The sequence below is a fragment of the Macaca mulatta genome, chromosome 6, assembly GCF_049350105.2.
Source record: "Macaca mulatta isolate MMU2019108-1 chromosome 6, T2T-MMU8v2.0, whole genome shotgun sequence".
NCBI classification, from domain to species: domain Eukaryota; kingdom Metazoa; phylum Chordata; class Mammalia; order Primates; family Cercopithecidae; genus Macaca; species Macaca mulatta.
In genome coordinates this window covers 133,712,100-133,739,753 of record NC_133411.1, presented here as the reverse complement: position 1 = coordinate 133,739,753, position 27,654 = coordinate 133,712,100, and the positions used below count along the sequence as shown (strand labels likewise).

The 27,654-nt window shown below is 41.7% G+C and overlaps 1 pseudogene; it reads left to right on the top strand.

Moving 5' to 3' along the window:
• The first annotated feature begins 608 nt into the window (after positions 1–608).
• Positions 609–3,189, top strand: LOC704506 (large ribosomal subunit protein eL28 pseudogene; annotated as a pseudogene).
• The last annotated feature ends 24,465 nt before the right edge of the window (positions 3,190–27,654 follow it).

Genomic DNA, 27,654 nt, shown 5'->3' with positions numbered 1-27,654 from the left:
AGGAAGTGACATATGGGCTGAGAACTTCCAGACCAGTAGAGCTTAGCCTGAAGAAATACTCTGCATGTTTGGAGTGTGAAAACTGTATTCAGACCACGGTGCCTCATTTTAAAGAAAAATGTTGCCAAACTGAACTCTGCCAGATGAGGAATCAAAGATGGCTAGCTAGGAGTTAACTGACATAGCAGGAAATCTGGTTATCAATTCCATGTAGCCTTAGAGGAAGAATGTCATCCAATTCTGAGGCAATCTAGCGTCAAGGTCAAGCTCAGAAGCTCTAGACCCAAATATGAGGGTTAAAATTCCGGCCCTACTATTACATTACCTTTTCTGTTTAATAACATTAATAATAATAATTGCATAGAATTGTTGGGAGGATGAAATGAATTAATACGCATCACGTGCCTAAAACAGTGCCTGGAACACAGCAGTCACTCAATGCATGTTGGTTATTATTAATATTATTATCCAGTGAATAATAGTTATAATAAAACAGATAGGTATATATTGCTATATTAAAGAATGTTTTGCGATTCAAATCGTTGAACAAAGTAAACAGGGTTACCTTTTAAATAGCCCCTGAGGCCGCTGCGAGAGGAGCCGCCGCCATGTCTGCGCAGCTGCAATAGATGGTCGTGCGGAACTGCCCCAGTTTCCTGATCAAGAGGAGTTGAGTAGACCTACAGCACAGAGCCCAATAACCTGAAGGCCTGCAACTCCTTCCGCCACGACGGGCTGATTCACTGCAAGACTGTGGGCGTGGAGCGGGCAGCCGACCTCAGAGGTGTGGTGGTGGTCATGAAGCGCAGATCCAGCCAGCGGAAGCCTGCCACCGCCTATGTGCGGACTATCGTCAACAAGAATGCTCGCGCCACGCTCAGCAGCATCGGACACGTGATACTCAAGAACAAGTATGCCCTGACCTGCGCATGGCTGCCATCCCCAGGGCCAGCGCCCTGCACGGCCAGAAGCCTGTAATGGTGAAGAGGAAGCGGACCCGCCCCACCAAGAGCTCCTGCGGCCGCGCCGCCAAAGCAATAAAAAGTCAGCTGGCTTTCTCAAAAAAAAGTATAATAATAAAATAAAATAAAATAAAAAATAAAAAAGTTAAAATGTTTAACCAGAGATTAGAGGATCATCTGAAAGAAGCAAGGAGGAGCTGCTGCCTGCTTTCAGTAGACAGAGGAACTGGCTGAGTCTAGTTTTTCTGACTTTTGGAGTATATACGTACATATGTATAAATATATATATGTAGTGACAGGATCTCGCTCTGTTGCCCAGTTTTGAGTGCATAATCCTAGCTTGCTGTAACTTCGACCTCCTGAACTCAAGTAATCCTCCTACCTCAGCCTACTGAGGATGAGAAATGGATATTTCAGGATGGGCGCGGTGGCTCATGCTGTTAATCTCAGCACTTTGGAAGGCAGAGGCAGGCGGATCACCTGAGGTCGGGAGTTCGAAACCAGCCTAATCAACATGGAGAAACCCCATCTCTACTAAAAATACAAATTTAGCCGGACATGGTGGTGCATGCCTGTAATCTCAGCTACTTGAGAGGCTGAGGCAGGAGAATCGCTTGAACCCGGGAGGCGGAGGTTGTGGTAAGCCAAGATCGTGCCATTGCACTCCAGCCTGGGCAACAAGAGCGAAACTCCGTCTCAAAAAAAAAAAGGATATTTCAAGTGCTCTTCATTTTGACTAATAGATGTATCACTGGTAGTAAAGTATTTATTAAATGTCCTGTGAAACTTTCCTTGTCAGGGGGAAGTATCTATTTTATAGATTCCCAAGGCCATAGATCTTAAATTAGATCTATCCTTAAATTAGGACATCGCTGTGTATTTCAATTTGCGTTGAGTCCAATCCTGGGGAAAGCTATAGGTTCAGTCGATAAGGCAGAAATAAAGAGTACAGACTTGTTCATAGAAATTCATTCCAAAATGTGAAATAAAGGAGTTTTAATCTACTGTCAAAACTGCCACAAACATTTCTTACACATTTCTTTGTCATTAGTGAACTAATTGTACTTTAATCGAGTCAGCAGTGAGCAATAAGAATCCATGAGGAAATACAGTAATATAGTACAGATTTTTATTTCCTTCAAGAGCTCTCCTCAGAATTCATGATCTCAGTGAGAACATTGGTAATCTGTGAATTATCTGGGCTCTCAAAATGCAGAAAAGAATCAAAGGAGATTTAGAAAGGAGCACTGGCCCATTTTACTGAGAATTCAGCCAGGCTGATCTGCTCAATGGTTAAAGAGTAACAGCAACTATATTAAACACCAGAATGGTCAGTGCAATTAATGCAATTAAAGTAATTAGTCCTGGCAGCTGTAAGGTCAAATAGAGGTAGCTTTGTAACAACAATCTGCCACTGCAAAATTACTGACATTTCCAACTAAATTATATTCTCTAAATTGTTGCCTTAATGCTAAATAAATAAAGTTATGCTAATGTAGGGACTGATTACAGATTGAAATTAGCACAATTGCTTGTTATACAGTCTGCTAGGGTTAACATTTTTTAAAAACATAATTAATGGCCTTTGCTTACTGTCTCTGGTTATAGATCCTGCAGCTCATTTGCATTCTTTTGCGATATGCTGACAGTGCTAAATGTCTAAGAAGAAAGATCTCATCTGCAGGCGGAAAATGCGTTTTTCACGTCATCAAGTTAAAACTTGTTATGGTTTCAGGGCAGTGTTAATAACAAAAATGACCAGAAAAGGAATGGATAAGAATGAGGCTAGAATCCGTTTTTCTTTTCAGTCTTGTGATCCAAGCCTTTTCTGGAGTCAATGTGAAATGTAATTGCTCTTTTGACCTCTATCTTCTCTCTCCCCAGGTCTGAGGAAGAGCTACACTGGTTGATTATTGCAGGAATGAAAGGCACTCTGACCTTGTCGACCGAACGCCTTGCTGCTTTCAATGTTGCCCATTATACTGAAGGCAGGCAACTCCTGGAGAGAGGCGGAATCTACAGGAGAGCTGCTCCCCGGGCAACCTGCCAGAAAAGGCTTCATCAGCAGCAGTTCAGACATGACCAAACAGCTCAGGCAGTAAAGGAAACAGCTAGGGGGGAGAAAAACAGAGTATATCAAAATATTGTTAGCACACAGCCTGAAGAGCTCTCAGGCATCTATACTATAGAGTGCCTTTGCGAATACTGCCCATCGTCATCCGCCTGAACTGAAGATCGACCTGGGAATATTTGCTGGGGAAGGAAGCCATAACCAATATAAGTACAGTCACTGATTTCCTAAAATAGGCAGTCGCTCATTCAAAGGGATTTGTGATAATATTTCTATGTAAAGAGGAATGTAGGGTGATTTTCAGCAGAAAGTAGGTCGGGATATCTGGTTACAACAATTGCAGCCGGGTGGGTGATGGCTCAAGCCTGAAATCCCCACACACTGGGAGCCCCAGGTGGGAAGATCACTTGAAGCCAAGAGTTCAAGACCAGCATGAGCAACAAAGCAAGACTCCTTCTCTACAAAAAAATATAAAAATTAGCCAGGTGAGGTGGTGCGTACATGTAGTCCTAGCTACTTGGGAGGCTGAGGCAGGAGGATTGCTTGAGCCCAGGAGTTGCAGGCCACAATGAATTATGCTTGTACCACTGAACTCCAGCCTGAAAGACAGAGCAGGACCCTGTCTCTAAAAAAAGAAAAAACTTACATTTAAATTTAAAAGAAAACACAATTGCTCTAGATGATAAATCATTCACTAAAAACCTAGTTTGATTATTTTTAGAATTTATGGTTGATGTAAGGATTAGGGTACAATTCACAATGAGAACATGCTCTCCCTTCAAGCTCCAGAGTTGAAAGAGTCTTTGTTTAAAATCAGCTGTGGTTCCTTCACATAACTGCTCATTCTGCTCAAATCAATTCTATTCAACAAAATTTTATCGAGCATTTATTATGTGTCTAATCATTCTGGGAAATGTCAATGAGATGTGAAGTGTGCCTATGAGTTAATGAGACTGGCTGACCAAGCAGACACAGAAATGGTGGCGTTTGCTTTCTCATTTCATTGTATTCATTGAGAGAGAACACCAGAGGCCTCTGCTATGAGTGAGGCATGGTGTTAGGTTCTTCAGATTCAGACGTCATTTAACTGTTACATTAATTTTCAGGTCCATATTATTATCCCCACTTTAGAAAGAGTTTACTGCAGTAAAAAAAAGACCCTGGAATCCGGAATTAGCCAGACTTGGGTTTGCAAGGGAGAAAAGGTATAATAACTTTCCTCGTCCGTTGTAAGGGACGCTCCTATAACGAAAGAGATTGATGAAGACTGGACAGGCATATGGAAATGCGATTGTACCAAAGAGTATGATCTAATGGTAATAGACTGGGAATGGTAGGAGCCCAGCAAGGCCTGTCTGTTTAGATTCTTTTTGGCCTCTCTGTGTAACATTTCTTCCTCCCAGGTATGGGACAGGACCCTTATGAAATGGCAGTCTTCAAGGGAGAAGAGAGAGAGTGACCTTTCTAAGTTTTATGGCTTGCTTTGCGGGAGAAGAATTCTGGTTTCTATGGCTCACTGAAAAGAAGTGAGGGACTCCCAGGGGAGCAGGAGAAGCTCAGAGAGACCTTGCTTCTGAAGCCTTTCAATCTCCTTTAGTTCAAAGTAGTCAGCATGCCAAAGCACCATACTTTGGAGTATCATGTTCTGAGCCCCAACAGGTTCATGCACAATTCTGTTACTACTCAAAATCTCTGCAATCTTGAAAAAATTCCCCATTTCTCTGGATTTTTATTAGTCTTGTTCCTGGAATGAAGGAGACGAGATGAACTTAAGACCTTTTCCATCTCTATAGTTCCATGAGAAATACTGTTGTGCAGATTTTCTGGGACATCCCAATTCTAAATGTTGTGGCCCATCGTGCCTGTAAAAATATTTATGCTCATCAAATGCTGAACTCAGGAAGCATAATCACCCTCTCTAAAAATAAAAAGAACTATCAGAGTTAGGAAAATAATGATGAATAAAGGCTAGGGAGAATGACATTACAAGATAATTTTCAAAAGAAGGGTGAAATCACGACCCTCATACAGATATAAAAATGAACACGTTAAAGATTTGATTCTAACCATTAATCAAAGACGGAATGCAGAAGATATTATAACTGGTTCAAGAGAATGTGAAGAGACATATTTAAAGATCAGGAATATTGAAATTAGCATGCAAATTGAATAAAACCAGTTTTTCCAGGGGTAGGGGAAGGAAGTCAATTGAACCTATATTAGACATGGCAGAATGTGCATGTCTATCAGTTACCTACAAGACACAGAGTTGTAAAATAACTCAAAGACAATGAAAGGCTAGAATCAGATAACAGGAAGGTTGTACCAGATGAAGTATAGTTTCCCATTGAAGCAGTTTGTTTTTTTTTTTTCTGCAATGAAAATAGCTTTGATGGGGTTCAGAAACCACCCCCCTAAAATATGGCATCTTGCATACTAAGTATTTTAAGCTGGAGGAATGTGAGAAGATGGCAGAAGCAGGAAGGCCTATCTGACCTTCTCCCACCCTTCCTTCCTGAAGGAAGGAAGGTTAAAAAACCTAGAAAGGATTTTTTGACCTTCCCCTGAAGCAGAACATGAGACCCGCATGTGAGAGGCTGCCTCCTACGCCTGGAGGAAAGGAACATCCTTATCTCTCAAGACACGGGGATACAGAGAAGAATCTAAGAAAACAGGCCTGGCTAAGTCTCCCCAGTTTATTATCGTCGTCAGATCATACTTTTTAATCCAATCATACTTCTCCACAACTATCTACTTATTAAATCTAGCATAAAAAATACACAGGTTTACCTGTTTCTTCAGGTCTTCATTACCTTATGAAGGCTCCCATGTCACATAAAACTCAAATAAATGTATTTATTTTTCTCTCGTTAGTCCATCTTTTGTTATAGGGGCCTTAGCCATGAACCTAGCAATGGGTGAGGAAAAGATATTTTCGCTCCCCTACATTCGCTTCATGTGGAATACAGCATTTCATTGTAATTTCTGATTTTTCAACGGATATCTAGGAAAAAATGTCAGTGGGGGCCTGGGTGTGAACCAAAATCACCTGAGATACTTTCAAAATAGAATCACACCCCCTTTGACCTGCATCAAGCCATCTAATAAATGCACTAAACAAATAGAGGGCGTCTTCAACTGCTTTTTGAGGTTGAAATTCAGATTTGAGGAGACCTAGAAATTCAGCTATGTGCGGTTTTTACAGATACAGTAACACTTCCTGATGCTTTAAGGAATCTTTTGTGATTTTCTTGATGTGGTTTTAGAGTCACGAAACTGTTAAGAGTTTGGTTCACAAAGGGCTAAGGACCAATGTGCACATTGCAGGGATGGGAAGGTCAAAAGGAAAAAAATGGGAACTAGAGAAATAAAAATAGGGAAGAATAGGATAAGGAAGACTAGAAATAGAGACTAAGAGGGGAATCAGCTGGTGCACTGGCATGCCAAGGATGCCTCCCTGATAGAACTACTTTGTTAATAAAAATACCATTTTAAACCCGTGCCCATAAAGAGTAGGAGTAAAAAGAAGCTTTATTTCTAAAGCTCTGCTGCCGCCTCCACTGGAAATCTAATGTGGTCTCTTTTTTTCTAACTTTTCAGGGCATACGTATTCTAGTTCCATTATAATGGTGGAAAATGCTGTCATACACACTGTTCCTGCAGTTTTATACTTTGGCTTTATTTTCTTCTCTTCTACACTTCCTTCCCTCCACAAAAATCGAAAATACATAAAATGATAAGTTGAAAGCCCGAATTGAAGTCTTTTTAAATTTTAACTTTTTTTTTTAAAACCACAACGTTGTAAATAGACTGGACTAAGGGAAATATAATTATCTATAGCTATGAAAGGGGAATTTATGGAAACGCCAATTCAGGCTTAACTCAGCAACTAAAATGAAATGTGAAAAAGAAAAGAAAAGTGGAGAACTCTTTGGAGGTTCTAGGATGATTGTGAGAATCCCCAGAGATTGATCATGCAGATGGAGGAAAGAAGGCCTCCAGAGGGTCCGGGTGTAACAGACATTCTGTTTAGTGAAGCTTTATAACCCTCCAAGATACTAATTTGGAATTACTTTTAAAAGAAACAAAGTAATGGGGTTCAGGACATGCTGCCGCCCAAATATGGCATCATGACATTTAAGAAAACAGCAGAAGCAGAAAAGCCATTCTCCCCTTCCCCTCACTCTTCTTCCATGCAGCAGGGCATGAGACCCTCATTCAAAAAATATCCTTTCAAACACAGAGAAAAGGACCAGCCTTGCCTCTGAGGACACAGGGACACAGAGAAGAATATGAACAAACAGACCTTGCTTAATTCTCCCTTAAATCTTAATTTTTATTACCATTAGATCATGCCCTTTTGTCCTCCAATCACACTTAATCAAACTTCAACATAAAAATCCTCAAGTTGTCTATTTCTTTGGGCCTTCATTTCTTTATGAATGCTCTCCTGTCACATAAAACTTATATTAAATAAGCGTGTATGCCTTTCTCTTGTTAAATCTGTCTTTTGTTATTAGGGCCTAAGCCATGAACTTCATGATAGGTTAAAAAAAGAAAAAGAAAAAAAGAACGTATTTTTTTCCCCCTCCAAACGTAATTCTTACATTCAAACACATCAACTCAAGATGGGAGGCAATTTTATCTTGACTAAATCCTTCTGGAACTATGGACACCAGGAAAGGAAGAAAGGCCCTATGGCTTTTATGCATGACATAGAGCAGATGGTCAGCAAACTCCCCGTGGGCAGTGAATTCACTGTGCTTGGACAAGTCAAAAAAGGTTAAACCAACTAACACCATGAAACAAATGAAAGAATGCTACTTGAGTCTTTGTGAAGTCCAAGTTTCAAATAAATTGTTTAGTCCAACAGAATAGTTGCTTTCTTTTCATCGTTTTAACCTGAGGGAAGAAGAAAAATAAATCAATGTCAGATTTTTTTTTGGAAACCGCTTCTAGTAGCTGGGCAAAATATATAAAGAAAATGAAAATAATCATTTGCTTGTGGGAAGAGAAAGCCAATAAAACTTATAGAAGCTTCCTTCTAAGAGTACATTGCTAGGGTTCAAGACACATTACACCCAAGATATGGTGCCTTGGCATATTAAATATTTTAAACTGAAAGAATTTGAGAAAATAGTAGAAGCAAGAAAGTATCTCAGACCTTCTCCCACCCTTCTCTTCTGATGCATGTCCTAAAACATAGGAAGGATTTTCTAACCTTTCCACGAAGCAGGTCGTTAAGATATTCACGTCAGAGGTTCCCTGCCTACACATAAAGGAAAGGAACATTTTTATCTCCGAAGGCATAGAGACATAGAAAAGAATCTGAAGCAAGTGTTGCTAAGTTCCCTGCCCCCAGTTTGTTACCATTAGATCATACTTTTTAACCCAATCTTACTTCTTCACAACTATCCAGTTACTCATCCAGCTTAGCATTGAAACATACACAGGTTGGCCAGGCGCGGTGGCTCATGCCTGTAATCCCAGAACTTTGGGAGGCCGAGGTGGGTGGATCACAAGGTCAGGAGTTTGAGACCAGCCTGACCAATATGGTGAAACCCCATCTCTATTAAAAATACAAAAATTAGCCAGGTGTGGTGGCGCACGCCTGTAGTCCCAGCTACTCAGGAGGCTGAGGCAGGAAAATCACAGGTTCAAAAGTGGGAGGCAGAGATTGCAGTGAGCCAAGATCGTGCCACAGTACTCTAGCCTGGCAACAGAGCAAGACTCCATCTCAAAAAAAAAAAAAAAAAAAAAAAGAGAGAGAAAGAGTCCTTATCTTGTGGAGATGTATACTAAAATACAGTTGTCCCTTGGTGTCCATGGAGAATTCATTCCAAGACGCCCACAGATACCAAAATCACACCACTGCACTCCAGCCAGGGCAACAAAGCAAGACGTCATCTAAAAAACAAAAAACAAAATAAAACTAAAAAAAAAAAAAAACACTGGCTTACCTGTTTCTTCAGGTCTTCATTTCTGTATGAAGCCTCCCATGTCACATAAAACATGCATTAAATAAGTCTATCCTTTTCTTTCATCCATCTTTCATTACAGAGGCCTCACCACGAACCTAGCAATGGGTGAGGAAACGATATTTTTCCTCTGTCGCAATACATTGGTGTTTTGTTGTTGTTGTTGTTGTTGTTTGAGACAGTGTCACTCTTGTCACCCAAGCTGGAGTGCAATGGCGCGATCTTGGCTCATTACAATCTCTGCCTCCCGGGCTCAAGCGGTTCTCCTGCCTCAGCCTCTTGGGTAGCTAGGATTACAGGCATACACCACCATGCCCAGCTAATTTTGTATTTTTTAGTAGAGACAGGGTTTCACCATGTTGGCCAGGCTGGTCTTGAACTCCTGACCTCAGGTGACCCCCCTGTGTCAGCCTCCCAAAGTGCTGGGATTACAGGTGTGAGCCACTGCACCCGGCCACAATGCATTGTTTAAAATGGAAGTTTAGAGATATTTTTTCTCCTCTGCTCTTCCCCAAAAGCTTTGAGGTACACAAACTGTATCAAAATACGGTTGCTTTCTAGATGTCATGTTTTAAATAGTACTATACACATGCGTTCCAAGTTTTCAGAAGCCCATTCAATGTTTTAAATAAAAGCAATTTAAGGAATGGGTAGAGAGTGCAGTACTAAATACAGCAACATAATTATTTTCATGTAAATCGTCTCCTCTACATAGTGTTAGAACAATAAGAACAAAAACATGTTTATACTGACAAAGTTTGAATAAGTAGAAGAGGTGGATTTGGTTCAGAATGTCCATAACTTCTCCATCCATGGACAAAGAGTAGGGAGCCCCCTTAATTTCCTTTGCATTTGGTAAGTTTTCCATGGTGCATTCAGATCACGTGTGCCTGCATGATCAGATAAGAGAAGGCTAGAATTACCAATGATGAAAGGAGGCAGCACAAGGGCAAGATACAAAACAGCTCTTCCTTTTCTCACCTCATCTGGATGGATCTGAATTTCAACCATCTCACTTCTTTTTTGTTCTCATAGTGATGGTGGGTCTGTTTTCCAAAACTGGGTTAGAGACATGGCAAATTGAGTTCTACAGATTCTTTTTCTGAAGTGCCATTCAAAGAAGAAATGTGATGTCATTACGCTGACTGGATATTTCGTTCTGCCTATTTGTATATACTTCTCAGATAATAAATTGAGGGCAGTTTAAATTAGCCATCATTGGCCAGATGCCGTGGCTCACTCCTGTAATCCCAGCACCTTGGGAGGCTGAGGTGGGTGGATCATTTGAGGCCAGGAGTTCAAGTCCAGCCTGACTAACATGGTGAAACCCCATGTCTACTAAAAATACAAAAAATTAACTGGGCATGTTGACACGCGCCTGTAATCCCAGCTACTCAGGAGAGTGAGGCAGAAGAATCACTGGAACCCAAGAGGTGGAGGTTGCAGTGAGCTGAGATCGTGCCACTGCACTCCAGCCTGGGCAACAGAGCACGACTCTGTCTCAAAAAAAAAATAATAAAAATAAAAACTAACCATCATTCAGCAAGCATATGGAAATAATAAACACAGAGGTCTTGTCCTTGAAATAATTTTTTGGAATAGAAAGTTGGAAAGCTGTGATTTTAAAAATAGTTTAATAATCAGAATAATGGGGTATTAAGGTTCAGGAGTAGAAGTGACTTCCAATACTCTGTTGCCTTTTAGGTAAATGTAGGGATTGACCCAGAGCCCTCAGTAGACTGCAATTTAATATTCTCTAGCATAAGTCAACATTTGGTAGTCAACACTGAGCACTGCACCTGGGAAGCTGAACAGGAGACTTGTCAGGAGATCACTGGTCTCTGGCACGCAAACTAGGCCATTGGTTAGGATGTTGTTTTCCTTTACTGCAAGCTTCCAAAAGTCTCTAGAAAAGAAAAACTATGCCATTTTATGGAAAATGTGGGAAACAAGCGCAAGGTCAACATTTCATTTCATTAATATAGATAATACAGAGACCAAGTACACTCTTGTTTTTGATTCAAGTTCATAATTTATTTAGATTTCCTTAGTTTTTAACTATGTTCCGGTATCCCATTGATGTGGGATATTTTCTTGACCCCTTTGTGGGACTTATGGCAGGGGTGCCCCATTCCTCAGTCCACCATGCTCCAACCCCACCAGAGGGAGCACATAGGTAATCAAGGGCAGGAACCAGCTGGCTGCTTTGGCAACAGCAGACGCAAACTCTGTGCAGGCCCTGCGGTGGCATCCAGGTGGGGGTGCCTGTGACCCTAAGGCCCCAGAGGTGTAATACAATGCTTTGTTAGCTCTGCTGTCCACAAACAGCAGAGTGTTATCAGCTCAGTAAGGCTTTTTCCTCATTGCGTGGGGTGGCTGTCCTCCACCAGCAAGGGCAAAGGGCCAGTGTGACAGCCTTTTCGGGTATCCACATTTGGTGGGTTCTGAATTCTTGTCTAGTGACCAAGAAGAATGAGGTCATGTGGATGAATTGAAGGATGGTGAATGCAGAAACCTTTATTGAGTGATGAAAGCTGCTCTCAGTGGAGAGGGGAGCTGGAAAGCGGATGGGAAGTGCAGGTTGCTCTCTCCTGAAGTCAAGTTGTCTGTCTGCTTCTCTCCTTCAAAGTCAAGTTGCCTCTCTCCAACATCCAGCCATTGTCCCTAAGGTCAAGTTGCCTCTCCTCGATGTCCAGCCGCTTCTCATCTCTACCGGCTGAGTTGCGGATCTTTGTAGGCACAGGACGTGGGGCAGGGCGTGGGGTGGCTCATGCCTGTAATCCCAGGACTTTGGGAAGCTGAGGTAGGCTGACCACCTGAGGCCAAGAGTTCAAATCCAGCCTGGCCAACATGGTGAAACCCTGTCTCTACTAAAAATACAAAAAATCTGCCAGGTGTGGTGACGTGCACCTGTAGTCCCAGCTACTCAGGAGGCTGAGGCAGGAGAACTTCTTGAATCCGGGAGGTAGAGGTTTCAGTGAACCGAAATTGTGACACTGCACTCGGGCCTCGGCGACAGAACAAGACTCCATCTCAAAAAAAAAAAAAAAGAAAGAAAGAAGGAAAGAAAAAAGACATGATTCAGAAAGAACCAATCAGGAGAGAGGGGACTGTGGCTTTCAGGCTTTTCAGCTTGAAGGTGGGGCGAACCTGCCCCTGTTTGCCTAGAGTTTCTCTGCCTCCTGCCTCTATCACCATAAAATACTCTTATACAATGAAAAGAATACAAGAATACAGAAAGAAGAAGAACTATTTTGTGTTGACTTACCTAGGAAATGTTAAAGGGATCTTGGAAGTATGCAGCACTCAATTGGCTGACCTGACTGGGAAAGGCGTAGTATAGCCTTTCATCTATTGCCTGCTGCCCTTTTGGGTGAGGTTCTTCCCTGGGGTGAAGAAGAGACCTAGAGTGAGCAACAACAGCCCAAACATGAAGTCATTTTGCTCCAGGTCACCCAGAAACACAGTAACTCTGAGTTGACCACGAGCATACTCTGGCTTCTCTAGGCCAGCCCATGGTGGTTAAGCTTTGTTTGGTAGTGAAATCTCTCAGGCTGTATGACATCCTGGGCCTTGTCCCACACAGACAGCAAAAGCAACTGTGAAATAGTGACAGTCTCATTAAGAGAATGGTGTTTTTGCGGTGGAACATCAGTCACCACTAAATAATTTTTATAAAGGAAATGTAGCTCCTACAACGGGGAAATTCTTTCAGGACCAGTTCAAAGGTGAGAGTAGATTAGCAATCATCTAAAAATGAGAATGCAATTATGAAAGAATCTCTCCCACCCCCCATCCCACCCTCCCCCCCACGTTCTAAATGTTTTCTTCCCCCCCCCAAAAAAAACATCAAAACAGTGGTCCCCAACTTTTTTGGGAACAGGGACCAGTTTTTCAAAAGACAGATTTTCCACAGTAAGGTGAGGGTGAGGGGGTGGGTTGGGGTTATCAGGCATTAGATACTCATGAGGAGCATGCAACCTAGATCCTTCGCATTCACAGTTCACAATAGGATTCGCACTCCTTTGAGAATCTAATGCCCTGGCTGATCTGCCAGGAGGCTGAACTCAGGTGGTAATGCTCCCTTCCCCTCACGTCCTGCTGTGAGGCCCAGTAGCAGTCTGTGACCTGGAGGTTGGGGATCCCTGCATTAGAACATAGTCTAAATTAAGACAAACACACGAATAAAAGCAACATCATACCACCACCTGCAAAGTCATTTTTCAGCTGCAAACCCACATCCCCTTGAGCCCAAAATGCAGGGGGTAGGGGGTGCGAGGAGATGAAATGTATAAGAGCAGGAAGGGCAGACAATACCTAAACTTCTGATCGGAGTGATGGTGCTTTCATTGAGATAGGAAGTCTGGACGAAGACTAGGTCTGGATAAGAAAGACTATAATGAGGAAGAATCAGGACTGAAAGAGAGAGAGAGAGAAACACCCTGAAAATAGAGAAATGGAAACAAATGATAAAACCAAAACTGAGAGAAAGCAATAAGGAACTGATGGGTGCATACAGGTTGAATAGTTAATCCTAAAGCAAAAAGAATACTGATTCCTGTGCATTAGGAAACTCCTTACTCTAAGCTAGAAAACTCCTTCCTTTAAACTAAGGGACTAACATTTGTTGGTGACTTTGCATGTAGCTAGCACTGTGCTTCAGCACTTTCTCGTACAGTTGACCCTTGAACAGAATGAGTTTGAACTTTGCAAGTCCACTTATACGTGGATATTTTTTCAGCTTCTACCACCCCTGAGACAGTAAGACCAACCCCTCCTCTTCATTCTCCTCCTCAGCCTACTCAGTGTGAAGATGGCAAGGATAAAGAGCTCTATGATGATTCATTTCCACTTAATGAATAGTAAATATATTTTATCTTCCTTATGATTTTCTTAATGTTTGCTTTTCTCTAACTTACATCATTTGAAGAATACGGTATATAATACATATAACATACAAAATGTGTTAATCACCTGTTTATGTTATAAGTAAGGATTCCAGTCAATAGCTGACTATTAGTAAATTTGGTGAGGAACCAAAAGTCATATGAGGATTTTTATCTGGGCAGGGATTGACACCCCATCCCCCAAGTTGCTCCAGTGTCAACTGTACGTTAGGAAACTGTTTTAAAAAAAGAGCAGGTTATCATATGATAGTCTTTATTTTCTATGTGTCTACAGAACAAGAACACTGACTGATATTTTGAAAGTAGAGAGTGAGATTAAGAAGATGGTTACACTTGGGATCATGCTTTGGGAAAGGTGAAAGCAAAAATGACTAGAGATAAATAAAAAGAATGCCAAGTGGTATTCAGTGTTCAAAGCTGGATATGCACGGTTCAATGTCTTAATTTTTTCAGACTAACTAAATATCATGTTGACATAATTCAGGGTCTATGGCAATTAGAATGGAAGAAAATTGCTTTCTGTGTTCTTAAAATAATTTTATCCTTAAAAAGCTAAACTCACAAGAAAAAAACAAACAACCCCATCAACAAGTGGGCAAAGGATATGAACAGACACTTCTCAAAAGAAGACATTCATACAGCCAACAGACACATGAAAAAATGCTCATCATCACTCGCCATCAGAGAAATGCAAATCAAAACCACAATGAGATGTCATCTCACACCAGTTAGAATGGCAATCATTAAAAAATCAGGAAACAACAGGTGCTGGAGAGGATGTGGAGAAATAGGAACACTTTTACACTGTTGGTGGGACTGTAAACTAGTTCAACCATTGTGGAAGACTGTGTGGCGATTCCTCAAGGATCTAGAACTAGAAATACCATTTGACCCAGCCATCCCATTACTGGGGATATACCCAAAGGATTATAAATCATGCTACTATAAAGACACATGCACACGTATGTTTATTGCGGCACTATTCACAATAGCAAAGACTTGGAACCAACCCAAATGTCCATCAGTGACAGACTGGATTAAGAAAATGTGGCACATATACACCATGGAATACTATGCAGCCATAAAAAAAGATGAGTTCGTGTCCTTTGTAGGGACATGGATGCAGCTGGAAACCATCATTCTCAGCAAACTATCGCAAGAACAGAAAACCAAACACCGCATGTTCTCACTCATAGGTGGGAATTGAACAATGAGATCACTAGGACACAGGAACAATGAGATCAATCACACACCAGGTCCTATTGTGGTGGCAGGGGAGGGATAGCATTAGGAGATACACCTAACATAAATGATGAGTTAATAGGTGCAGCACACCAACATGGCACATGTATACATATGTAACAAACCTGCACATTGTGTACATGTACCCTAGAACTTAAAGTATAATAATAATTAAAAAAAAGAAAAAAAAAAAAACTAAACTCAAGGCCAGGTGCAGTGGCTCATGCCTGTAATCTCAACACTTTGGGAGACCAAGGCGAGCAGATCACGAGGTCAAGAGATCAAGACCATCCTGGCCAACACAGTGAAACCCCATCTCTACTAAAAATACAAAAATTTTGCCATGGCCCACTCCTGTAATCCCAGCACTTTGGGAGACTGAGGTGGGTGGATCACGAGGTCAAGAGATGGAGCCCATCCTGGCCAACATGGTGAAACCCCGTCTCTACTAAAAATACAAAAAATTAGCCGATGCAGGTGCCTGTAGTCCCAGCTACTTGGGAGGCGGAGGCAGGAGAATCACTTGAACCCAGAAGGCAGAGGTTGCAGTGAGCCGAGATTGTCCCACTGCACGCCAGTCTGGCAACAGAGACTCCATCTCAAAAAAAAAAAAAAAAAAAAAAAAATTAGCTAGGCGTGGTGGTGAGTGCCTGTAGTCCCAGCTATTCAGGAGGCTGAGGCAGGAGAATTGCTTGAACCTGGGAGGCAGAGGTTGCAGCGAGCTGAGCTTGCACCACTCTACTCCAGCCTGGCGACACAGTGAGACTCTGTCAAAAACAAAACAAAACAAAAAAAACAAAGCTAAATTCAAAGAACTGAAAAAACAAAACAGAAGTAGCTGGCAAACTTCTGAGTCATTGCTTGAAAGTATGGCGGATTCTGAAATAGGCACCCTTCTCAGGTCAATAGGTTAAAGACTAGTCTGTGTTAGATTGGTTCAAATACCCTGCAGTATTGCCAAGGGTTTGATTCTACAAATTAGCAATACTAGGAGATACAATTATTACACAACTCCGTGACCTCCGATAACTAAAGCATTTTGTGAATCTCTGACAGGTAAGGTGCAAGTGAATAAAAGCAGCGTAGTCAGATTTCCTGAAAATGTTACACATTCCTGCAAAATTAGTTACAATAAGCACTCTCGTAATATCCAATTGGGCAAATAGGCTTATTCAACTTAACAAACATTTACTAGGCACACCTGAGTGGGAAGCACAATGCTAGACAAAGCATTACCCCTACAGGGGGTAACCTTCATGGAGGACTTACTATGCACCAAGTACCGTTCTAAGCTCTCCACATGTGTCCATCTCAATAAGTGCTTACAACAACCTTATGAATTAGGTCTAATCCCAAGTGTACAGAAATGGAAACTGAGGTGTGCTGGTCACTCTCTGCCTTTCTGAGGCTCAGGGCAGTGAAAGGCACACTTGGAGGAAGAGCAATCTTGTTTATCTTGTCTCTCCTTGTTTATCCCACACTCACTGTAAAAGCGTTAGTGAGGAAAGGGAGCTCAGAAGTTGCCAGAAGAAAAAAAGTGAACTCTTACATAAAGTCTAGATGTTGAGAAAATGGACCAATTCTTATTATTGTATCATATTAAATCATATCATCTCATATCAGATTATCTCTTTTTTGTTGTTGTTTTCTTTTTTACTTCTTTTTGAGACAATATCTTGCTCTGTCACTTAGGCTGGAGTACGGTGATGTGAACAAGGCTCATTGCAGCCTCAATCTCCCAGGCTCAAGAAATCCTCCTGCCTCAGTCTTCTGAGTAGCTGAGGCCACAGGTGTGTACCACCACAGCTGGCTATTTTTTTGTTTTTTATTTTCTGTAGAGATGAGGTCTCGCCATGTTGCCCAAGCTTGTCTTGAACTCCTGGGCTCAAGCAGTCCTCCTGCCTTGGGCTCCTAAAGTGCTGGGATGAGAGGCATGAGTTACTGCACCTGGCCAAGATTATCTTGTCATAAAGATATATTTAGAAGTGTCACAAGCAGCCTTGGAAAAAAATTGTCTTGTTAACTATATTGGTTAACGGTAACTGCTACACATAATGTAATCTTTGTTTTAACCTTAAATGTTTGACGGTAGTGTGACTGCTTCTGATGAGGACATGGGAATGAATGTGTAAAAAGCATGATTGGCCGGGCGTGGTGGCTCACGCCTGTGATCCCAGCACTTTGGGAGGCTGAGACAGGCAGATCATGAGGTCAGGAGATCAAGACCATCCTGGCTAACACGGTGAAACTCCGTCTCTACTAAAAATACAAAAAATTAGCTGGGCGTGGTGACGGGTGCCTGTAGTCCCAGCTACTCGGGAGGCTGAGGCAGGAGAATGGCGTGAACCCGGGAGGCGGAGCTTGCAGTGAGCCAAGATCGCGCCACTGCACTCCAGCCCGGATGACAGAGCGAGACTCCCTCTCAAAAAAAAAAAAAAAGCATGTGATCATCCACATTTTACCTCAGTCTCCTTAAAAAGAGAAAAAGGAACTTATGTCTACTAAAAAACATTGTGTGTGATTGTCCTACAAGAGTTCTAGCAGTTTCTCTACTATCAAGATATTTAGGAATTTGTCCATATTGAACAACATTCCTTCACTAAAATGTCTGGTTAACATTCCATATCATTGTTGATTTCAGATTCTTTAAACTCCATCAAAAACATGTCAGCTACCACTTGCAGCCTCAAGAGTATACAGTTGTCCCTCAGTATCCATGTGGGATTGTTCCAGAACCCTCTTGGGTACCAAAATCTGCAGATGCTCAGTTCCTTACACAGAATAACCTAGTATTTGCATATTACTTACGCACATCTCTCATATACTTTAAGTTATCTCTAGATTGCTTATAATACTTAATACAATGCCTACACATCACCACATTCAGGTGAATTCAACACAATGTTCGGCAGGTAGCAAATTCAAGTTTTGCTTTTGGCAACCTTGTGGGTCTTTTTTTCCCCAACATTTTCAACCCAAGGTTGGTTAGATCCATGGATGTGGAACCCAGGAATGTGGAGGACCCAACTGCATACACAGATGTTACACCATTTTTAGAAAAAAGCTCGTACCTTTTTAAAAAGTATTTGTGATTAGTTTATTAACATTATTTAAATAATAACACAACCATAGTTGATTTGCTGCCACTACCTTGGAAATATTTAAACATTATTAAAACTTAGCTACACAGTCTAGTTTTATCTCTAAAATTAATGCTTTTAGGCTCAATTTATGCCTGTCAACAAGTAATGATCATAGATGTGAGCTGGCTCATAATCCAGAGGTACTAGGTTACAATGTGTTACCATGGAAACTGTGTTTTATTGCATTCTCTCTTCTTGATTTAAGGCATTTGACAATCATAGCAACTGTTTGCCAGTTTTCTCACATCATAAAAAATTCAAAAACACAAACAACCAATATAAAAAAAAAAGAAGGAATATCCTCTACTGTTCTTGGACCCCCCTAGAAACATAAAAAGGAAATGACAGCCTTATATTTAACATGAACCTTTTGTGAATAGTTTATCTCTTAGAAAGTCTAAACGTGTTGGAAAATTCAATCAGTGGTTAGTCATCGAATGGACCTGTCTATGGTTCATTTTGTTTATTGCATCATATATCTTTTATGATCACTGGGACTTTAGCCTGAAACAGCATTTTCTTTAACAAGGACCGTGTTTCCTTTAACGTTGTTTATTGCATCTGAAACATTACTCTTTGAAATCATGGTACATTTTCCATCGAGCAAAGGTCTGCAACCGAATCTTGCATGAATGTGTTTATTCAGGAGCTAAAGCAGAGGGGGAAAAAAAAAAAAAAACCACCTCATCCAGTTCATGTAACATTAATCACTTTGCCAGTGTTCAGCTGAGGTCATTGCCACATTCCTAGCAGTATTAAGGCAAGTCAAGATTAATCACATACATTAAACCTTGGAAGGGGAGCACGTGAAAGGGATCTCAAATTAGACATGTCTTAAAAGACAGAGAAGGGACTGTAGCGAAATGGGTTTACCTTGCTGCAGTCTGTCTTGGATATAACTTGCTCGCTTTTACCACATGTAGTCATACAACTGCTATGAATCTGTAGGTCTTTTTCCTCTTTCTGGAAGCTTATAAGTCAAATTTAAGGTCTTTCTGGGCATTCAAAATAAAGACTCATTCACCAAACATTTTTTAGTACATACTAAACACCAGGCACCTGCTAGGAGCTGTCCATGCCAAGACGAATGAGACATAGCCCTCCCTCTCTCTGCCTCCTCCAATAAGTGCACAACCCACCCAGGAACACTAAGGCCACTAATACCATGCACACTGGGAACATGATTTGGTGGGAGTACAGAAGGGAGAATGGCTGATTGTGATGGGAAATCAGAAAACACTGAAGTTAACTTTAGACAGGGAGAAAGATGAGAAAAGCAATCTAGACATAGGAAGCAACATAAAGCCTTAGCGAGTGTTCATAGAGTAATCTGTTGGGGCAGGGGCGAAAGCAAGATTGTGTAGAAGAGCTGGAAGGAGTGGTAGAAGATGAGATTGTACAGTAAGTTGGGGTCAGATTGCAAAAGTCTTTGTACATGTCCTTTATTCTAAAAGGAATGAGAAAACTGTAAAGAATTTGAAGCAGAAAAGTTAGAATAATCAGATTGTATTGAAAAATGATTATTTGGAGCAAGCGCAGGTTGGATGGCAGATTAGTTGGTAAGAAACTAGAATCACTGTCTCCAAGGTGGAAGAGAGTACAAGTCACCCAGAAAAGCAGTGATAACAGCTTAAACCCATAGAGTGGAGAGAAACACTGTGGAGCCAGATGTGACAGACTAGTCAATAGAGTTCCTGGAAGGAGCCAGAGAGTGGACGATGGAGCAAAAGGAATCTAAGACAATGCCAAGGGATTTGGTTGTGTCGAATAAGCAGATAATAATGCCATGGAACAAGGCAAGGAAGGTCATGGGAATGATGATTTCTGTTAGGATGTTATAGCACTTATAAGTGACAACAGGGCTGGATACCTTGATTTGGGGGTCATCAACTTATACTTGATTGTTTGAGTCATAGAGGAAGACAAGACTATCAAAGGCAAAAAAAGAAAGGAGAAGAAGGAGAGGCCAGGGAATATTTTATGGGAGAAAAACTATTTCCCATTTTTTGTGATAGTTTTTACATTAAGAAAAACATTAGAGGCTTGAGGAATTTTTTTTTTTCTATTTACAAAGTAAGCTTGGCACATAGAATAACAACTCCTTAAAGACAAAATTTGAGAATAAGTATTAGATTGAAAATATTTTATATTCATTGCTTATATATAAAATGCAATCTGTATTTAAGATGCTAGTGGGCTCATATTTATAGAATAATGTTTCACATAAGAGGCTAACATTATTTTGAACCATTGCAGCTTTAAATGTTCATAATATGCATATTTAAATATGTGCTTATATTGCAGGTGACAGATTTACACACTTCCCATGTCAACCATCACACACTTTCATTAAAGATTTATTTATTTTTAAAACTACATTTTATACTCCCATAAAAAGGGGAAATTAAATCATAAAAATACACACAAAGTTAGTGTTTACAGTCTAACTACTACTCATGCAAGAACCATCTGAGTCAGTGTCGTCTTTCCCCAGTTGAGTGTGGAGAGAAGGCCCAGGTTAAGAGCTTAGTCTCTGCTCATGGAGATTTGAATTGCAATGACTGAATTTTCATTCAAACCTAAATATAACAAATGTGAAGTACAAAAGTATCACCTTCTAATAGAGCAGAAGACTGAAATCGTATTCATCTATGCTTTGCCTCATCTTTGTTAATATTGAAAATTGAGAACTGTTAATCATCCAGTAGCAAGAAACCATTAGAAAAATAATAATTGTATGTTAAATTCAGATGGAAGATTTATACTTTTCAACGAGTTTTCTGTGAACTCATACAATAATTCATTCATTCATAAGTACTTACCAAGCAGCCATAATGTGCCAGATGCTATGAGTGGAAAGAAATTGGTGACACGGTGTGGTGTGCAGTGGCTTATGCCTATAATCCAAGCACTTTGGGAGGCTGAGGAGGGCAGATTATGAGGTCAGGAGTTCGAGACCAGCCTGACCAACATGGTGAAACCCCGTCTCTACTAAAAATATGAAAATTAGCTGTGTGTGGTGGCGGGCGCCTGTAATCCCAGCTACTCAGAAGGCTAGGGCAGGAGAATCGCTTGAACCCGGGAGGCGGAGGTTGCAGTGAGCCGAGATCACGCCACTGTACTCCAGCTTGGGCAACAGAGCGAGACTGTCTCAAAAACAAACAAACAAACAAAAAATAGAAGATGGTGACACAGTCCTTGCACTCAAAGTGTGAATACTCTACTCTTTGGGAAAGGATGAGATAACTACTTCAGTTGCCATTGTGATTGACTGGACACACTGTGTTTTGCACAACTCCAGGGGGACCCATTTGCATACGGACTACAACATAGCCCTGAAGAGACTCTAACCCTGCCTTAAACCAATTGGCATCCCCATCTCCCTGCCTACAGTGAAGAGCTCAGAGATGAATGTGTGACCCAATCAGCACCAATGAGATGTGAAGAGATGTTTGCTGAGACTTTGGGAAAAAGAAGCCACCTCGCTCTTCCTGAGTGCTCCCAAAAGGAGCTCATGGTTCATGTGGTGTGAGGATGTGAAGTCGGAAATTGCTTTGGGTGTTCTGCAACCAGAAGTTTTGAGCTTGGAGTTGTTGGGGTCTATCATGTGGAACCTGAAGAGGAAGACAGAAACAAGGCAGGCAGAATGGAGGGATGGAGCACTCAGCCCCTTAGCGACATCCCAGGAGCTGTAGGTCAAGCCTCCTCCAAAGTCAAAACTATTTTGGCTGGGTGCAGTGGCTCACGCCTGTAATCCCAGCACTTTGGGAGGCCAAGGCGGGTGGATCACAAGGTCAGGAGATTGAGACCATCCTGGCTAACACGGTGAAACCCCGTCTCTAGTAAAAATACAAAAAATCAGCCAGATGTGGTGGCACGTGCTTGTAGTCCCAGCTACTGGGGATGCTGACGGAGGAGAATCACTTCAACCTGGGAGGCAGAGGTTGCAGTGGGCCAAGATCGTGCCACTGCACTCCAGCCTGGGTGACAGAGCAAGATTCCATCTCAAAAAACAACAACAACAAAATAAAAAAAAGCAAAGTCAGAACTATTTCATGTGCATGAGCCCTTTTTTGCTTAAGCCAGACTGAGTGGAATTTCTGGTCACAATTGTGAGAATGCTGACATAGTCACCAAATTAACACCTTCCTTGTATCTAATTTTTGTACCTATTCAGTATCTACTGGTTTATGTGCTTCCAGATGTATATTTCAGCTTAGGGTGAAATAGATTCGAGTGGAGTCAATGAGAGAATGGATAAGCCCATCTTTGAGAGCTTACCCTAAGCACAGAGGTAGAGCCAACTGCTTTCTAATCCATCGATTCTCATTCAACCTGATACAGAGATGAAGACAAAGAAAATGGTTATTAAAAAGAAGTATTTAACATTCAAAGCTAACCTCCCAAGCTGTCGACACTCTATCTTCCTAGAATTGGAGGCTTTTTGTTTGTAATGTCCTCAATAACACATAAGAAAGTGCTCAGCATTTGTGTGATCCTTAATAAAGATTTGCTTTAAAATTTTTGTTTTAATTGTAGTAAGATATACATAACATAAAATTTACCATTTTGACCATTTTTAAGTGTACCATTCAGTGGCATCAGTACATTCACAATGTTGTGCAACCATCCATCCATCTCCATTACTTTTTCATCATTTCAACCTGAAACTCTGTACCCACAAAACAATAAACAGGCCGGGCGCAATGGCTCACACATGTAATCCCAGCACGTTGGGAAGCCGAGGCGAGTGGATAACAAGGTCAGGAGTTCAAGACCAACCTGGCCAAGATGGTGAAACCCTGTCTCTACTAAAAATACAAAAAAAATTTGCCAGGTGTGGTGGTGGGCTCCTGTAATCCTAGCTACTCGGGAGGCTGAGGCAGAGAATTGCTTGAACCCGGGAGGCAGAGGTTGCAGTGAGCTGAGATCACGCCACTGCACTCTAGCCTGGGGGATAGACCAAGACTCCGTCTCAAAAAAAAAACACAAAATAATAAATAAAATAAACAATAACTCCTCTTTCCTCCTCCCCTCAGCCTCTAGTAACCTCTATTTGCCATTCTGTCTCTAAGAATTTGCCTAGTTTAGGTACCTCATTTAGTGGAATTACACAATATTTGTTCTTTTATGTCTTATTTTACTTAGCATAATGTTTTCAAGGTTGATTCATGATGTAGCATTAAGATCCATTTTCAGGGCCAGACGTGGTGGCTCACACCTGTAATCCCAGCACTTTAGGAGGCTGAGACGGGTGGATCACCTGAGCTCAGGAGTTCGACACCAGCCTGGCCAACATGCCAAAACTCCATCTCTACTAAAATACAAAAATTAGCTGGATGTGGTGGAGTGTGTCTGTAGTCCCAGCTACTCAGGAGGCTGAGGCAAGAGAATTGCTTGAACCTTGGAGGCAGAAGTTGCAGTGAGCCGAGATCGCGCCATTGCAATCCAGTCTGGGTGGGAGAGCAAGACTCCATCTCAAAACAAACAAACTAACAAAAAGATTCAATTTTAGCCAAGCCCAGTGGCTCATGCCTGTAATCCCAACACTTTGGGAGGCCAAGGCGGGCAGATCATTTGAGGTTGAGAGTTTCAGACCAACCATGGCCAACATGGTGAAACCCTGTCTCAACTGAAAATACAAAAATTAGCGTGGAGATGGGCACCTGTAATCCCAGTTACTCCAGAGGATGAGCCAGGAGAATCACTTGAACCGGGGAAGCAGAGATTGCGGTGAGCTGAGACAGCGCCACTACATTCCAGCCTAGGCAACAGAGTAAGTCTCCATCTAAAAAAAATAATACATTTTAAAATGTATTTGGCCCCCCCCAACCATGTTTAATTTCTGCTATTCAAAAAATAATATGCAGGGCCGTCCAGGCACGGTGGCTCATGCCTGTAATCCCAGCATTTTAGGCCGAGGCAGGAGGATCACCTGAGTTCAGGAGTTTGAGACCAGCCTGGCCAACATGGTTAAAACCCGTCTCAACTCAAAATACAAAAATTAGCTGGGCATGGTAGTGGGCGCCTATAATCCTAGCTACTTGGGATGCTGAAGCAAGCTAATTGCTTGAATCCGAGAGGCAGAGGTTGCAGTGAGCTGAGATCGCACCATTGCACTCCAACCTGGGCAACGAGAGCAAAACTCCGTCTCAATAATAATAATAATAAATAATAATATGTAAATATTGTTCTTGTTTTTAATTATAACATTATAACATGCTCAGGAGCTGTATTAGGGTTCTCTAGAGGGACAGAACTAATAGGATATATGTATGTAAAGGGACGTTTATTAAATAGTATTAACTCACACTATCACAAGGTCCCACAATAGGCTGTCTGCAAGCTGAGTAGCAAGGAAGCCAGTCCAAGTCCCAAAGCTGAAGAACTTGGAGTCTGATGTTTGAGGGCAAGAAGCTTCCAGCACAGGAAAAAGATGTAGGCTGGGAGGCTAGGCCAGTCTAGCCTTTTCACATTTTTCTGCCTGCTTTATATCCTGGCCATGCTGGCAGCTGATTAGATGGTGTCCACCCAGATTAAGAGTGGGTCTGCCCTTCCCAGCCCACTGACTCAAATGTTAATCTCCTTTGGCAACACCCTCACAGACACTCCCAGGATCAATACTTTGCATCCTTCAATCCAATCAAGTTGACACTCAGTATTAACCATCACAGGAGTTGACACATATTTAGAACCCTCAAGGGCCCAGATAATGTACTAAGCCCTTTAAAGACATTACATTATTTAACACTAAAATAGTAACAGTTACATTATTGTCAAAGACCCCTCAAGCCTCAAGATCATGTGACATTGTAACTAGGATACCATCCTAATTCTCTCCTATTCAGAGCTCGTGCTTTTCCCATTTCTCCACATTGCAATGGTCCAGATACTCCAAACCAGAGAATGATGTAATAGAAAACCTATTTCTAGTTCTATTAATAGCTTTAAAGTTTCCAAGATAATATACTTATCCTTCTAATTAGGCTTTGTTTGAGCTAATATAAAAACTAGTTCACACTGCATGCGCCTACTTAAATATTTGGGAAAAGGCTACCCTCCAGAAGCTTACAGAGTGATGGATCTATTATCCTGGAAACTCAAGCTTTCTTTGTCCAACACAGAGTTCACTACACACACAACACATAGAAACCCTGGGCCTGGCACAGTGGCTCACACCTGTAATCCCGGCTCTTTGGGAGGCCGAGGCAGGTGGATCATGAGGTCAGGAGTTCGAGACCAGCCTGGCCAACATGGTGAAACCCCGTCTATACTAAAAAATAGAAAAGCTAGCCGGTGTGGTGGCGTGCACCTGTAATCCTAGCTACTCGGGAGGCTGAGGCAGGAGAATTGCTTGAACCCGGGAGGCAGAGGTTGCAGTGAGCCAAGATGGCGCCACTGCACTCCAGCCTGGGCGACAGAGTGAGACTCTGTCTCAAAAAAATAAAAAAAGTAAAAAATAAACGAATGAAAAACAACCTGTGATTTTTCAAGATGCTTATCATTATCACAGAGCTCAAGATTCTTCTGGCTTTTCCATGCAAGCATTCTAGCTGCCCAAGAGGAACCTTGCCCAGCAGTCCCTAGAGCGAAAGGACTAGGGCCACTTTCTAGCCCAAAGCCTTTGTTGTTGTTTGGAGGATTCATAAAAGAAGAATGGGAAAAGGCTGCTGGCAAAGGTATTTTGTTTTCTAGAGGCAGAGAAAAGTGGGTCAGAGATTTTTTTCCCCAAATCTAGGGCAAATCTATTTTTTGGCTGAGCATTTTAAAAGACATTGCTCAATTTAACAGAAAAACAGCATTGCCACATACCCAGTTCTTCTGAGAACTGTTCCCCTGACTTTGGATTTTCACCAAATGTGCAATTATACATTTTTTCACCAACATATAGTTTAACTTTGTGGACAGTTCTTTGGGAACACATTGGGGGAAGTAGTGTAGGTCCTGGCAAAATAACAGCCAGTGCAGTCAGCGGACTTGGTTGGATTTCTGGCTCCAACACTTTACTTCCTATGAAATTGTGAGCAACTCTCCAAACCTCCCACTGGCAGTTATTTATTTGTTGCTGTGTAACAAAACAGCCCCAAATTTAGTAGGCTTAAAACAGGAATCACTTTATTTTCTCATGATCGTGTGGGTCAGCTCATCGGACTAGGTTCCATGGGGCAGTTCTTCTGATCTCTCCTAAGGTCAGGTATGAGGATATAGTTGGACAGTGATTCAACTAGACTCAACTAGGGGATGCCTGATCAAAGATGGTCTCACTCACATGTCTGCCTGGGGCATCTCACTTCTTCCCATAACCTGCAGCCTAGTTTGGGCTCATTCACACAATGATCTCAGGATTGCAGCAACCACAAGCAAAAAAGCACAAACCCATCTACAAACACTTTTTAAACCGATGCTTGCATTACATTTGCTAATGTCTCATTGACCAAAGCAAGTCTCATGGCCAAGCCCAGACTCAAAGTGTAGAGAAAAACCTGGGCAACATGATGAAACCCCATCTCCACAAAATATACAAAATTTAGCTGGACAGGAGGACCACTTGAGCCCAAGAAGTCATGGCTTTAGCGAGCCATGAGCATGTCACTGCACTCCAGCCTGGGTGACAAAGTGAGACCCTTCTCAAAAAAAACCCAAAACAAGCTGGGCACAGTGGCTCACGCCTGTAATCCCAGCACTTTGGGAGGCTGAGGTGGGCAGATCACAAGGTCAGGAGGTCAAGACCAGCCTGGCCAATATGGTGAAACCCTGTCTCTACTAAAAATGCAAAAATTAGCTGGGCGTGGTGGTCAGTGCCTGTAGTCCCAGCCACTCAGGAGGCTGAGGCAGGAGAATCGCTTGAACCCGGGATGGAGAGGTTGCAGTGAGCCGAGATTGCACTTTGCACTCCAGCGTGGGCAACAAGAGTGAAACGCTGTCTAAAAATAAATAAAAATAAAAATATGAAAACCAAAACAACAACCAAAAAGCAAAGGGTAGAGAAAGAAACTGTATCTCTTGATGAGAAGAAAGGCAAAGTCACATTGCAAAAAGCTGTGAACGTAGGAATGGGACGAAGTATTGTAGCCATCTTGCAAACAAACTACCTTCTTTATGAAATGGGGATAATCATATATTAAATATAACATTGCTGTAAACACTGTAATGTCCTTCTCTTTGTTGGCTAGATCACTAGGGCTTAGAAATGGAAAGGGTGTAAGATAAGGTAGACTCAATCTCATGATACAAGGTCTCTAATGCTCAGTTGAAGCAGCCATGGAAACTTAATGATATACCAGGTACCTGTGGAACGACATCATCGAATTTGTTCAGGGAACTATTTCCACTGGTATATATAGAAAGTTT